Source organism: Balearica regulorum, chromosome 11 (genome assembly GCF_011004875.1).
Source record: "Balearica regulorum gibbericeps isolate bBalReg1 chromosome 11, bBalReg1.pri, whole genome shotgun sequence".
NCBI classification, from domain to species: domain Eukaryota; kingdom Metazoa; phylum Chordata; class Aves; order Gruiformes; family Gruidae; genus Balearica; species Balearica regulorum.
In genome coordinates, this window is record NC_046194.1 from 13,742,325 (window position 1) to 13,759,154 (window position 16,830).

The window sequence follows — 16,830 nt, forward strand, 5'->3', positions numbered from 1 at the left end:
CAGCTCCAGGCTTTCAGTATATCTACTGCAGTTTCACAGAAACAAAAGGCTAGAAAATATTCCGCTTGAGTAGCAATGCAAGGAAAATAATAGAACATGGTTACAGACTATTTTTATGATCTTTTTCCCAAAAGTTTATGTTCTTTCAGAGTAGATTTTCAGTCTTTTCTTTGGCTAGTCTCTGTAAGAAATTCTTGTATACCTATAAGAACCAAAGGGCTGGAGTTGCTGATGCAGCTAAAGGATATTCTACATATTCAGATTCTGCCTAACTTGCTCCTCTAGGCTTCCTTAGCCAGAATGTTAATGCCACTAAGAAGGGTGTAATGAATTTTTTTGTACTTGCTCTAAATAATAAAGGAGGGGAATTGAAAAGACTTAAACCAGTAGAGAATCCTTATGAAATCTGGAAAACAAGTATGCACCAAACTGGCTAATCTTTCCCACCCTACCCCATTTGAAGAGAAATACCTGGACTTGGAAGGGCCTAAATGCTCAGAAAGGGCCTTGTCTTTTTAAACTAATTTGCCAAACTCCTTTCACATTGATTCATCAGCATATGGCATCACTGCACTGCTTGTCTTTACACTCCATAGTTTAGACAAGAAATGTGTGTGTTTCCAGGGTGAGAAAAGATGAAATAATCGTCACAAGAGTCTGAATCAGCAGAAGATATCTAAGGTTATCTGGGCTACAGAAGCCCAGAAGGAGGTTTATGCCAACCTTGATGATCTTTCCTTTGGATAGATCCTGGATCTTTTAACACACAGCAATGACAAGCAAATTTGGGCTGGATTGCAATATACAGAAGTAGAGAGAATATAGTGTAATGATTCTTTTAAAAACTTTTATCCAGTAGTTATTGTCCAAATTCCGTTGCCAAAAAGAGAAGGAAAAAAACACAACGGATGTCAAGTTTTGGTCATAGCATACAAGTAGATCTGACAGGACCAACTCCACTTAAACTAAGTAGTTAGCTTTCTGCCACACGTTCAGTGGGTTCTTATGTTTTGCTTACTGATACTTAACTAGCCCTAATTCAGAAGATCTCTAGTTGCATGATAAATTATAACACTCTTCAAATGAAAATGCATCAGCAGACAGCACCATAATAGATAAAAATATGACAGGGACATAGTGTAATTTTCTCAAGACATCACACTGTCTTAAATCAGATCTTCTATTCTCCTTTCCCAGAAGACTCTTAAACAATTTGCTAATTATTTTCTTCCCAGAAGCATATGGTAATACTGGTTGCTAATATAGCTTTGGTCATATTTGTGGGAAATTAACATACTAATTACAAGAATTGTCTTAGAAAAACAATACATGCTGTTAATTGCTACAGTTGTGTTTCTTCTGCTTTTATTGAAATGGTAAACAAATGGTAAATAAATGGCACAGAAAATGTGCTACTGAATGCAAAGTATTTTTAAGGTAAGCCTGGAGAAATTAGAGACAATCAAGAACAGAAGTTAATAAAGAGGTGTTCTCAACACACATAATGTTACAAAGTTTGATGCTGATGCTCAAAGATACAAGGGTGAGAGCAGATCCTTTTGTTGACGTTTATAGTAGGGCGAAAAAAGAAAGAGACTTTAAAAACTATCTGCAAAGCATTTTAAGCCAGGTAGGATTCCACACAAGGCTGGGTGGCGAACAGACAGCTGGAGCACTGTGGACTATGCAAGGAGGCTGCCTGCAGGAGCAACTCACACCAGGAAGCGCTGGAAGCTGCAGGTGTGCGGCAGAGCAGAGGGCAGATCACAAACTTCAGGAGCCTCTAAACATGTGAACATTCCTCAGGCAACGGTATGGATTTCTACAGGCAGGTCTTCTTTGCCAGGGATATACTGTGGCCAGCAAAAGAGCTCTTTCAACAGAGCTGCTCCAAAGTTGTGTCAATATAACAGAGAAATGTCATGTTTTTCTTCCCTTTCCTCCCTTTCTTTGATTATTTCCTGGCAGGGGCCATGGAGCAGTTCAGTTTTTTCTTGGCGGTGACCACATTTAAAAAAGCACACCATACCCCCAATTAGTAGACTTGTAGGATTTCAGAGGGACGTTTTCCTGTGACAAACCACTGTAGCACGATGCAGAGAAGAGGTTTCCCCCTGGCTGAGCACTACTATTCACTGGAGGTGTGCATGCTGGAAGAATGTTTATATAGGAGTGCCTTCTAAATGGTGTACAAAATGAGGACAGGAGGCTACAATTCAGTGTATTTCAGTATACCCAAAGTATACAGATATAAAAGGGTCTTTGAACATGATTCCTTCACAGGAAAAACAATGCCTTTCTTTAACAGGAAGCTCAGAGATTTTTTTGGATTATACTATAATTTTCTGTAAAGGTAGTTTTCTTTATGTCTATTCCCTCTGAGCAAACATGACTCAGGGCAAACCCTGCTGGCCTTGTACAAGTCACTGACGTCACTAGCATTAAAGCTATGAGTAAAACATGTAGGATTGAGCCTACTGTCAAATGGAGTTAAGTGCTATCCACTGAAGGAATTTATTTTTTTGTACCAATTTTTTAATGCAAGATGATGAGTACTCTAATTAAAAGGTTTTTTTACAGTTGGTTTTATGTACACTGTCATAAAACTTGGCAGACACAAATGGAAGAAATCACTGCCAATAATATATTTTACAAAAGATCACTCTGTTCTTTACCATTGTAATAGAGGATTGACCTTTTTTTGTAAAAAAAAATGCCTCCCACATTTAATTTTTTACCTTTTCTGGAGAAGAATATGTCAATGCTGAATTTCATATGAACTGAATGTCCTAATGTTGTTTTCCCATATGTTCCCAACTTCCAATTATCTTTGTGTATGTTATGGCAAAATTAATTGATGCCTATATGTTTCAACTGTCCAAATTTTATCACAGATAACTTAATTATCTCTAAGCTAATTAGTTATTGCTATCATATATATCTACGTTACAAGACAGAAAGAAAAAAATGCAGAGACAGGCAGGCTGTTTATGACTTGGTTATTACAATTAGTAGCAGTGGCCTGGAGTTCAGCAGCAGTTAATTCCTTTTTGACTAGGCTATTCTGCAAAGTTTACTACATGGCTGGTCATCTACACTCAGCTTGCAGGCCAATTATTTTCAGCTTACATATCACTACAAAACCTGTATTCTCTTCTCATACTTTCTATACTTCATGGTTCAATGCAATAGAGTTTGTTGGTTCTTTGCTGTTCATAATTATACTGTGAGCTGGATGCTCTCCAGTGGGTATTAAGTGCCTACATATAATCGAGGAATGAGACTTTCCCTCTATGTAGGAAAGATGTATGCTTAATTTCAAATAAGCTATTGTAAACAAAGTGGTTATGGAAATAACCTAAAGCGCATTTAAATTGCAATGAAACTGCATTTTCAAAGAGAAAATATCTCCTATTAAAAAAAAAAAGACAAACTAAAAATGAAGATCATATGTAGATTCAAACAAGCATAATCACTTTAAGTAGCTCCCCCATGAATGACATTGCTTGCAGGGTCAGTTAAAAGAGTAAATGGAGGCAGAATATAACAAAAAAAATATAATCTGGACCTCATATTCTTTAAAAGTCATCCACAGTTTATTTTAAGGATCAGTAGTAAGAAAACTTTCCATTCAAAACCCTTCTCTGGAAGAAATAAAATTAAAAAATAGACACAACTTTTATAGGTCTGCTATTTGCCATAGAAGTTCTGATTAAAGCTGAGTAAATCCATAGGGTGAAGAAGCCTCCTTTTCTAAATAGCATCAACTAAATCTTACAGGCCTACGGAGAACCTGGTCAACCTTAAGTAAAGCAAAAAGCACACAGTGCTTATGGAAAGGGAGCAGCAGCTGCACATCTACAGCTGTTCCTCACTGCCAAACAGGTGTTTCCACTTCTATTTGCTGGTTGACATTTGCTTCCCTCTGTTTTAACTCTCTTCCTCACTTACAAAACATTACCCTTGCAGTACATGTTTGATAAGCCACAGGGGGACTATCTGACAAAGAGAAGGTTTATGTTTGGTGGAGAGGGGAATGCTGGCCAGCATGTGTGCAGGTACTTTGCACAGGCTGCAGCAGAAAAGGCTAAAACATCCCAGCTTATCCTTATACTATATGTGGAGGAGGTGAGGCATTGGAGACCCCAATCATGCATTGATGGAGCAGTCCCATGGAGCTGCTGGAACAGTGCTTTTGTCAGTGAGCAACAACTCCCCTCCCCATCTAAGGTCCTGCCTGGAGTCTCATTGTTAATGCACTTGCCTGGGACTCTGGACTGGCCTTAACATCACATTAACATTTTCGGGGGGGGGGGGGGGGGGGCAGAGTAGGAGTTTGTGGCCACTTGCACAAAGCTGTTAAGTACCCCACCTGCAGCACTGTGTTCAGCTCAGGGGCCCCCCAGCGTAAGAAAGACATGGAGCTGTTGGAGCGAGTCCAGAGAAGGGCCTTGAAGATAATCAGAGGGCTGGAGCACCTCTGCTATGAGGACAGGCTGAGGGAGTTGGGGTTGTTCAGCCTGGAGAAGCCTCCAGGGAGACCTTATAGCACCTTCTAGTACCTAAAGGGACCTACAAGAAAGCTGGAGAAGGACTGTTTACAAGGGCATGGAGCGATAGGGCAAAGGGTAATAGTTTAAAACTGAAGGAGGGTCGATTTAGATTAGATATTAGGAAGAAATTCTTTACTGTGAGGGTGGTGAGGCACTGGAACAGGTTGCCCAGAGAGGTTGTGGCTGCCCCCTCCCTGGAAGTGTTCAAGGTCAGGTTGGATGGGGCTTTGGGCAACGTGGTCTAGTGGAGGGTGTCCCTGCCCATGGGAGGGGGGATTGGAACTAGGTGATCTTTGAGGTCCCTTCCAACCCAAACCATTCTATGGTTCTATAAGTATCTAAATGTACAACTCAAAACCAAGTGATGTTGTGAAAAATGTTAACAGTCATATGAACCTGAAACTCAAAATCAAGGAAATCCAAATGCTTCTTCTTCTTAGATACATTGGAATCACCATGGGATGTTACCTAGACCTTTTACACAGTGGTATGTAGAGGAAAGAGATTTGCATTTGTTTGTAAGTCACAGACTACATTACCAAGAAGAAATGATCTCCCTGATTGTGCTGAGTAAAACCTAGCAGAGTAACAATGCTAAATTGTATAAAACCACTAGTTCAGAGAACAATGGCAAACAAAGACATGAGCCACCAGCAGGCATTATGCTCTTTTACAAATGTCAAAAAAATACTCAGGACATAAATACTGTTAACTGATATTCTTGTTTAGTGCACTGGGATGGGATGAGATTTATTTGTAGGACATATAATCTGTCCTGTGCTGCACGCATCCTCTGAATACTTCTCTCTAGCCAGATGTGTGCTGCAGTGTCAAATTATCATACCATCATATATCTTACTCAGTATCTTTGTATTACTTTCTGCCCCACAGCTCCATGAAGGATATGCAGCCAAACATGTGTTTTTACCTCCTAATCCATTTATTTTCCCCCTCATACAGCTTGAGGTTTTGGCAACACTTCCTATCATTCTCATTATTCAGGGCCTAATCCAAATAAACCAGCTGATGTGGAGCCTTGTTGCTTTGCTTGTTCTTAATCTGCATGTAAGAATACAATGTGCAAGCCTTGCACGACCATCTTCTCCTCAGGTTGTCTCTAAAGCTTACTGAAGTGTGACTTGCCTTTTCTGAGACCTTGTGGGTTGTCTTTAATTGGTCTCTGCTTTTCCAAATGCTGTTCTGTTATTTTCATAGTCTTTATACAATCCTGAGCAACACTGTGCATGAGTTTTCATCTAGGTTTCAGAATTAGTGAGTATAATTTTTTTATCCTTAGGGATGTCAATAACAAATAATTGTTTTATTCCATGTTCACAGTCTACAGTCAAAACAGCAATCTGCTGCTAATGCAATGTGTGACTATTGTGGACTCGTTTTTGTGTTTCAGGGACTCAGGAATAATGTGGAACGAGGAAAATTGTTATGCAGTTCCAAACTCATCCCTTTTCCTCTTAAGATTTCTTTGATATGAGGAAGAATCTCTGTTTTTTAGCAAATACATTTGTAAAAATAATTAATTACTCTGTTAACACCACGTATTTTCTATGTAGGAAGTGATGTGCCCCAGTCTGAATAACCTCAGTGGGAGGACTGGTAGAGTCATTGAAGAAAGCAGTACTGTGCCCAGCATCTACACCAGAGACAAAATGTGAGTTCAGAGACATAGCAGCTGTGAGATATTTCCTATTCTGAAGTAAAGTGATAACAGCTTCACAAAGGTATGCCAGTCCATGGTGGAAAAATAACTGGAAAAAATACCCTTTGTAGACTTTGATCCCTTTCCAGGTAGGGAGCATGACATCCCATTGTATCCTATAAGCTGGGCTTCGTGGTGAGACTCTATCTTTTATGATACACCTAAAGCAATCCCTCTTTTCTGTCTAAAACCCCAGTTGTGAGGTCCTGAGTTACAACCCTCATAATGCTTAAGCTAAGAAAATGCAGCATACATTTGTTTTGAATCACTTAGTGTCTTGTGTCATTTTGATATAATGAATCATTTCAATTTAGGTTGAATCACTGCAGAACACTTTGCTAACACTGACATTTTCCAGGAAAAAGCTTTTTTCTTTTAACTAGACACAGTTTCCTAACAAGCTCAACCCAATAACATATTCTTGTGCAGGTAAAGAACAGAGCCATCTGGATCCACACACATAATAAAATCAATACCACAGCTTTTAAATAGAAGTAATTTACACTTTGACCTTTCTATTCACAGGTTGTGGTTTTCTGGCATTTATTTTTTTTTTTTAATACGAATGGAACAAAATGGAAAATGAAAAGGAAAGAAATACTAGTTTGATGTCGATCATATAAATGCCTTTTTAATCAAATAATTATAAATATATCAAAGATAGGCTTGACATACTGTTCTTTGTTAACAACACAACACAAATTGAATAGAATTAATTTATATAGTAATGATGATATATAAAAAATACATATATTTATTAAATTCTATTCTCCTTATAAAGACAAAAGTTCTTAATCAGATCACTACTGAAAGGGGAAGAGTACACAAAATGAAAGTTCTTAACTTCTTATGGTCTAGCTATGAAAAATAAAGTCCTTCTGCAGAAAGTGAGCAAGTAGAATGATTTTTAATTATACTTTAATAGAAGTATTCAAAGTCAGGTGGTTAAAATTAGTTTTATGCACTTCACTGGGGACCTAAATAAAGGCCTTTTTAAAAACAAAATGCTTGGAACCTAGAATTTTCAAACACTGCAATCAAATATGAGAAATCTTAGCGTTTTGGGGTGCTGAGCATCTTATTTAGATTCCTTAAACACATAGATTCTCCATTGTTCATCTGGGCACCTAACTTTGGATACTTATCTTTCATCTTGATTTTTTTAGTAGGTTCTAGCACTTCTATTAAGCCCCTTATTGAGTTCAGTATTACAAGATATTTTTGCCTGCTAGCTTAAAGGTCATAACCCATCAATTATGTGAATAATAAATAGATGCAGTCACCTCTTTGCAAATATGCAGTGTCAGGTTCTGTTATTGAAGAATGAGTTAGATGCCTCTTTTGACTTCATTGCATGAGTGACTATGACCTAGCAGGTTAGTACAACAGGTATAGCAGCCAATGAATTGGCTGTAACATAGCTGTAATAAGTAGTAGTTCAGAAGTGGCCTTTCTGAAACTGTGGCAAGGAATAATCAAGTAATATCATTACCAGCGTGAAGTTTGAATTACTCATTCGGCAACACATCTCATGAGGGAATTAACATTTTAAATATAGATTAATGTTTTGAGCAACCATTAGGCAAACAAAGGCCTGTTAGTGCCTGTAAGTATTTTTTTCCAGCAATAGAGACATCTACAGAAGTGAATCTGAAAAAGGCCTTGAAATGTCCTCTAAGTAAGGCCTCTGCTCCTCAGGCAGCATCAGCTGTGAATGTCCTTGCTAGGAGACATTGTTTAAGCTGTTGGTTTTGGTTTTGGTTTTGGTTTGTTTTTTTAAAGAGCAACGGTGGAGATTCCAGTCTCTTATTCCAGCCCTAATAATGAGAAATCTTTTCTTACTAACACAAAATCCCTTGTTGCAGCTGAAATTCAGTTCTCTTTCTATCCTACTGGACATGAAAAGCAGTATTATCATAAAGTTCCTGTAGCCTCCTGCAGAAAAATCTCTCATCTTCCATAACGTTTTTCTTTATTAAAGCAAACCAATGTTTTGTCAACAGTCTCTATTGTCAACTAACTTCCTACTTAAATTCTAGATTCTGGACAATCTGTCCGTACCTTTCTTGAAGTGGATAGTGTTTGACAGTCCAGAAACATTGCCTTATCCAAGACAAAAATATGCATGGATTTTCTGCATATCCCAAAATATATCTCATGACATTAGTCTTTTTTCCCAACTTCATTAAACTTAAGTAGTATCCTTTAGAATATCACTTAGTAGTTAAACACCAATCATTACTGTAAGCATAGTTTCCAGGACTTGCCTTCTAAAGCTCCTGGGATAGTTATGCTTATCATCTCGTTTACAGTTTTGACATTCTGGCCTCCAAACTTTGACATTTTCAAGACAACATCTTGACAATTGTGTCAAGAAAATACAATTTCCTGTGTAATTTTCAACACCTTCTCATTTTACTTTGAGAAAACAGATTACACAGAGGTGCAGAAGAAAGCCAAATAAGGACTGCAAATAGAGGGATGAAAGACAATGTGAAGAATTAAAAGATTAATTACAACCATTAGGGAAAAGGGTACCCAAAAAGCTGCGGAAGGTTAAGAAAGCAATGAATGAACACAATCATAAATAAATAGAGCGATGAAGGTTATAAACCTCTGCATTCTTGCTATATAAAGCAAACTAGGTCAGAATTTGATTCAGTTTAGATTCAGATAATATGAAGACTTAATCTCCATCTAATTCTGTCTACACTATAGATTGCTTGTGCTGATTCCACCTCCAGTTTGCAACAGAGTTCAAAAGATGGCTCAAATTACCAAATTTATTTTAAAACTCACGATATTTGAGCTCATATGCATGATTCTCTGGGCTTAAAACGAACATACACATAGATTAATTTGCCTTTTGGGTCACTGTTATTGTAAATCCATAGCTTCTTGGAAGATTTTCTGAGGCTGTCAACACTCACCTTAAGACTGTTTGAGTTAACACCAAGCACTAGATTAGCATGGGAAGGCAGCAAAGTCCAACCCACCCGGCTTAAAACAGTATAGCATTGGGCCATTAGCATCCTGCACCCAGTTCTGAGCAGCCAGCTAACAAACCAGAAGCAAGCACTTTCCAGCTACAGCTGTAAGCCTCATTCCTGTCTGTAAAATCCTTCCTTAGCATTTGCAATATAATTATCATGGCAACCAGAAGTATTTTACCTTATAACTCTGGTGGTGTGAACAAGCCCTTCACATTTCGTGCTCATTTTAACAATGTCGCCAGTAACCTTCAATAAAGAAATGACATTATATTGTATGGTACAAGTTATTCCCTGTTTGTTTAGTTCTAGTCAAGAACCTTTTGGTTCTTGCTTTCCTTGGAAAGCAAACAAAGAAAATAGAAACTCAGCACCTGAGTGTTTTGCTGGAACTACAGTAACTTGATTTTAAAAGTTTACCTACCGAGATGAGTCACGAGGAAGGGAATAATAAGGGTTTCAATGACTCACTAAATTAATCCTTTGATCTATATTAATAACATGTATATAGTCCAGTATTTACACAGAGTGACACTGGATGTAATCAGAACTCTGTAGGTTATACTGGAGTCATTTTTACTTTAAAATTATATATGTAAATTTCTTACACAGAGATCAAATCAGAACAAGTCAAATTACAAGATTATTGTAAATGCTGTCATAGTGAAAATTGCAACATGTATGTCCCACCCCAAAATACAGAATCAAATATTTTAATAGTTTGGCCAATGGAAGGCACAATAGCTTGACTCTAGGATAGTAACTTTCTGCATTGGCTTCCTTTAATATTGTTGATTTGGTGCTACCACACCAACTTTATGATAGTTCATGAATATTAGTAGGAAAAGCTGTAAGAAATGTTAATAAGATAGACTTCCTTTGCAAAGTTATAATTGAAAAAAATAGTGCATTTCTACTTACTTACATTGATCAACACTGTTGAAAATTATTTGTGTTTTTTCCCCAGCTGGCTTTCATTCTCCAACAATATCAGCAAATATATTGATTTTTATGAAAAATAGTAAACCAAAACACATTATTGTTTTGAATTAATACTTTGGGTATTGGCCAGATGGTAAATTTGTACTTTATTTAGTTAGAACTAATTTTGCACATATAACAAAGATCTGTCTGTTCTCTGGCCCAGGTTTATGCCATTTCTGTTCCTTGGTTCTGAAGCCATGATTCTATGTAGCAAGCCGCTGTGCTATTTTTCAAGCACTCAACAGCAGCATGCCTAGGTAAATGTACAAGAATAATTGTGCGGCATTAGACCAAAGGCCTCCCTAACTTAATAGCTGATACACAGTTAAAATCTACAGGAAAAAGAGACATTTAGTTGAATTGTTCTGACTGAATTCAGTCAGATTATATCCGCATTTTTTATCTTGTACTTCACAGGATGCTTCTTTCAGCATTAAGTGATGCTGCTTTCAGCATTAAATAATCTACTACAGGATGACTGCCAACACCTATGAGAAAGTCCATGTGTTTTGGTAATTTCTATGCTCTTCCATGCTTCCTACCACTAGATATAGCCATGTTCAAATCACTGCTAAGAAATGTAGTGGAAGTTATTGCTATCCGTGGCCAGCCTAGCTGCTCTTACCAAGAACACAATAACTCTGCTTATTCTGCATCCAGAGAGTTTTGGATGAGGTGATATATTATGAACACAAATTTGCATAAAGAAGCCAGCAAGAGGACTTCTTCTTTAACTACCTCAAGCAGACACAGTTGCTGGTTTGCCACTGAGAGCAGCTAACCGAAGGAACAGGAGCAGGACAGTCTCAAAATTGCATAATAATCCTCAGAATATTCAAGAATGGATTCTAATGTATAAATATTCTGGGAACTTGAATAAACTTTCACCTTTTTCCAATGAGTATTGAAGAAGTGCCTTCCTTCAAATCTTAGTAATTTAGGTGCATTACTGTTAAATTTATGTATCACAGAGTCTGAATAAAGGCCTGTTATCCAACTGAGTGCCCTGCCTTCTGGATTCATAGCTCAGAGGTGCCAAGGCTAGAGAGATACATCTCCTGAGTATTGGCATCCTGCATGTAACTGCAGACACCAACTTTATGATGTTTGGCAATTGAATGCCAAACAAAATAATTAAATATAGAACATCAAAATGCGTATGATCTGAATAATACTGTAATGCTTTCTCTAGGGTTCTTATATCCAACAGTGGCATGTAAATCCTATTTTGTCAAATTTAAAGTGGATTTTTGACTGGAGAGATTGCAGCAAAAACTTTTTAAATTTTTTTTTTTTTTAAGCAAAGATAAAAATAAACCTCAATAACTCATAACTCTAGGAAAAGCTGTTACTGCTTTCATACCATTTGATTTCTGCATATGCATGTTGACAGATACAGGGGGACTTAAGCGTGTGACTCTTATTACAGTTCTGAGAGTTACATATGCAGCCTCTGCTTTGTGATGTGACTATAACCAGGAGGATTTAGGTGCTTGAAATAGTTATATTTTAGTAGGAAGAAAAACACTGTGGTACTTGAACAGAAGACCATCTCAAAGTGAAATTGTTCAGACTAGTTCCACTTCACACTGCTAGTTAATATGAAAGGCTAAAGACTTCTTAATTTTTCTTTTTTTTTAATGACCATTTTTGCAACAGGAATCCTTCCTTACACACTGCTGCAGGTCTGAATTAATAAATTAAGAGAACAAAATTAATTTTAATATCTGTATTAAATCAGACTGTTAAGATGTTTTTATTTAGTGCTGAACTGCATATTATTTAGTACTGCAACTTAGTTTCTCCAAAAAGGCCGTGGCCTGAAATGCAGAGAGAGCTGTATACACATTAAAAGTGATCTGGAAAAAATAAAGGATCCAAAAAGCAGCAAAAAATAATCGGGAAAGAATTTTGCATGGATAGAGAAGTAGAGATACAAGTTATTACTAGTATGTATTTGTTCTTCCCAGTCCTGAAGAAAACTTTTTTCCATAATCACAGTACAGAAAAGGCCCTTTACTTACAGATGAAATCCAGAAGGAATGCAGGTACTGGAGAGGGAGCAGTTCCATGTCAGTTATTTTGCATGGCACTGACATGCAGCAAAATGCATCAAAGGTGGTTTTTTTAAAACTGATATTTGCTATATTGATAAACTGCTTTATCTTTCTACATTGTTGAAAATCAACATGTCTGAGGTAACAGGGAGAACTGTAGGTACTGAGGGAATTTTCAGGTAGTGACCCTGAATCAGTGAGTTCTTTCTCATTTGCTGTTGGAACAGGCCTAAAACAACAGAGATGATACAATACCACCTTCAAAACTGATCCAGGAGTACTTTTGAGTCTAAGTAAACATTAGCTATATATATTTAGCAACTCTACTATGAATTTGTTGAACTAGGAAGAAGTAAGATGCAAGAAACAGGATGCAATAGTTCACAGCAAGCAGTACAGCTAAATAATTTCATTACAAGGGATTAGCACTGTGCCTGTCGTCAGATACTATGTCTGAGCTAAAGGACAGGATATTATTAAAATGTTCTAACATAAAAGATCATCTGATCGTATTCCAAATTTAATCTGCATCCATCTGTATGTTCTTTACATCTCTCTCATCCTACAGCCCTCTATAGAGTTTCTGTATGGTTGAAGGAATAAGGCTACTGCTATTTAAGCTCATTCAGTCTCCACTGATTTATATAGATCTTTATTGTGAGAGCAAAGTGTATTATGTACGTTCCCAAACTATACAGCATGATAAAGTTTTAGTTTGGATTTTTCACATCCTATAGTATTAATCTAGCAAAATTCCATGGCATGATAAAAAACTTAAAGGAAATCTTTTTATTTTCCTAAGGTATGCTTAGGAACAAATTTATTTATGGGGAATTTTTATGGGAAAGAACATTTAATAAGGATTACAACTTGCTGAAAAATTATAAATGGCAGTCAAACCCCTTTTGTCAGACCATGTATAAAGTGAAGTCTTAGTTATCTTCTCTGGAGTAAAAGCTATGCACAAGCTAGATCATCAAGACCATGTTCTTCCACAATCTTGCTAAAATAATAAATTTTCCTTTAAAACAGAGTGAAAAGCCACACAGTGTCACAACTTTGTTTCAAACTTCTAGCCCTTGTCTTTTTCCCTCTCCTTTTATACCGGTGAATAAGATTTATTCTACTGCCTGTATAGAAATTACTAGTAGAGAGAAAATACACAGATTGAATGTCCCCAAACCTGTAAAGTCATCACAGGGTACAGTAGCATTTACTGCCTTATTTTGAAAGATGCTAAATTTGTGAAAATGCCACACCTTGAAAAGCTATCTTCCAATGTTAGAGACACAAATGCCCCACAGTAAACAATATTCTTTCCCATCAAGGTAAAATACTCTCATTTTTCTCTACTTTACCTCATGTATCTTCCCCCTAATTATTATCCCCCTCCAACAAGAATAATTCTTTGTTTCCCAAGAACTCTGTTGCAGCCCATGTTAGATGAGGAAGTTATTAATCTTGTCTTATACATAAGAGTACAATTTGTTATTTACCCATTCCTAATTTATTCCTGTGGACTGTTTGTTCATCTGAATGTCATGCTTTCAGTTCATGAGTATAAACATGAAGGACAGTACCTTACATAAATTTAATACTCAGTAGCATATAGTCCTTTCATATTTAGCAGGTATCAGTTCTCTTTGCCCTTCAGCTTTCTTTCCTTACTGAAATAAGATTGATTCTTTATTTACAATACAAATTTTTCTCCTAGTTATTTGTTTCAAATATGGATTCCCTTCCTTAACTCTATCCAAATTTTCCAGCTATTAAGGAAGTGGAAAAGAGTCTAATTTTTAATGATTTTTATTGGAGAATTTAGCTGAAAAACTCAAATACTGAGGAGAAAGAAAGAGAAGGGAACATGAAGTAAATCTCTTCTGTGATTTTCTTGGTGAGTCCCACACTTGATCTCTACAAAGAATTCCCAAGCTTCTCCCAACGGTGAAGTTAAACCAATGGATTTCTAACTTTCTGTTGTGGTTGCTGCTTCTCTTTCTCGCATATTAGGACTGCTGTGGCCTCTTTCTAGTCTTTAGGGCATTTCTCTCCTGTATTAACTGATCTCATAAAACTGTCCATTGCCATTTTTATTTCACTTGTTCCTACCCTTAGTTCTTTTACAACGGAACAGTACATTTTCTTTGTTCCCACTGGTTAGATTTTTTTCCTAACAGGTTTTTTTGAGCTTTATATCAATTTAAGAACCATTTCAAATGTTATTTTTATGAACCTTAATTCCTGCCTCTCTGTCAGTATATATCTCACTTCTGATTCAATCCTATTAATGCCAACAGAAAAGCCATACAGTACTTGTCATTTCAGTTTATTAGAATTAAATCACTTCTAAGTGCATTAAGTGCAACCCAAGTAGATAATATATGGAAAAAGAAACATTATTTTTTATATACAAATAAGCAGAAAAACAGAAGAATAGCTTTAGATCAGGCTATAAACTAGGAGATAGTATATATTAACAGTTCAGAAACATATACTAGGGATAAATGCATGAACAAAGTTCTTCCATACCATTCTAAAAGACTAATTTTCTTTTCAATAGTGACAGCATGCCCATTATTTTAATGACTATTTCCCCCCTCATTCCTTGTTTGAAGAGTCAGTAAATTCTGACATTGGGGAGTGGGGAGAAGAATGAACCAATTGCCAACAAAGAAAGCATTTTATCCAATTAACAAATTGACTATATTTTCAGGCTACCCAGAGTCATTTCCTTCCACAATGTAAATAGTGCCATTCTCAGCACACAATGCTCATCAATGCAGAATACACTATAAGAAGTAATAAATGGCCCCGCAGTTGCTTTAACACTGAAATGCAGCTGAGCAATTTGATAAAATCAATAGTAATTTACTGAAAGTGTGTGTCAATGCTATGAACATTATTCTTTTTGCATAAGCGAGAAAAGCGAGAACAAATCCTAAGGAAAAAATAAAATAAAATCAGCATTTGATTCCCTGAAGAGATCTAACAAGAGCTCCTGGGATTTTTATTGCAATGCTCATGAGTTTGTCACTATTAATATATTATTGAGCAAAGCTTTCCAGCGTATTTATTATGAGAAGGGCCTGTGCATATGGGCCACTGATCCTAGTGTGCCACATGCATTCATCAAGTGTAGTTGGAATAATTTGATTCTTGCCCTGATCAGTTGCAGCTCTAAGGCTGGACATCGATTCCAGCTGCATGTCTTGGTTACTGATATGTGAATGTGGTTTTGCTGTGTAACACAGTTTGAATCACCTGCATCCGTACATTCAATGCAGCTGCACTTTAATACCTGAGTGTGCTTGCCAGGAGATCGAGTTAGCTACTACAGATTCAAGCTAAGCATGAACCAACAAGGTGTCAATCAAGAAATTTGAATGCCATAACTGAGGCCACATCTGGAGTACTGTGTCCAGTTCTGGGCTCCCCAGGTCAAGACAGACAGGGACCAGAAGGAGTCCAGTGAAGGGCTAAAAAGATGATCAGGGGACTGGAGCATCTCTCGTATGAGGAAAGGCTGAGAGCTGGGTCTGTTTAGCCTGGAGAAGAGAAGACTGAGAGGGGATCTTATCAATGCTTGTAAATATCTAAAGGGCAGGTGTCAAGAGGATGGGGCCAGACTCTTTTCAGTGGTGCCCAGTGACAGGACAAGGGACAAGGGGCACAAACTGGAACAGAGGAAGTTCCATCTCAACAAGAGGAAAAACTTCTTCACTCTGAGAAGTGAAGCACTGGAGCAGGCTGCCCAGAGAGGTTGTGGAGTCTCCTTTTCTGGAGATATTCAAAATCCACCTGGACGCAATCCTGTGCAACCTGCTCTAGGTGATTCTGCTTTAGCAGGGGGGTTGGACTAGATGATCTCCAGAGGTCCCTTCCAACCCCTACCATTCTGCGATTCTGTGATAACTGCTTAGATGTCTGTTGGCTTCCTAAACCCCAACACCTGGAGTACAGCTTGATTGATATTAAAAAAGTTCATACTAATCCTAAACTGGGTGATAATGAGACCAAAATCCCAGAAAAGGGCAGCTTCTGCTCCCATATGTAGTGTTCTTGGAGAGATGCTGATTTCTCTCGCTTTCTGATATGGGCCTTACATGTTGTTGTGCAATACTACTTAATACCTTCTTGTAGGGAATATTATGGAAGATAGAGCCCCCTAAAAAGTAGGTGTGAATCTCAGAGAGACTTTTTACTATCTATACTGCTGCTAGCTACCTCCATTTCTAAATGAGGCTGTCTCATGAACAGCATGCCATTCCAGTATCTCCCCAAGGTTTACTTAGCATCCTGAAATCAGCAGCCTGGCAGCTAAAGAACTATTTGTTCACCTCTGTGTTTGCAAATCCACACTTAGTAGTGGACTGCAATTTTACTGTAGGGAGGACAGAAAAAATGTGCAAATATGGTTTGGGGTTTTTTTTGGCTTCCAGGATATCTAGGATACAGGAGTGGCTAAGGAAAAAAGTAATTCTCAAATCTATATTTAGATTACAAATAACAAGGTCTACATTCTTTTTTTT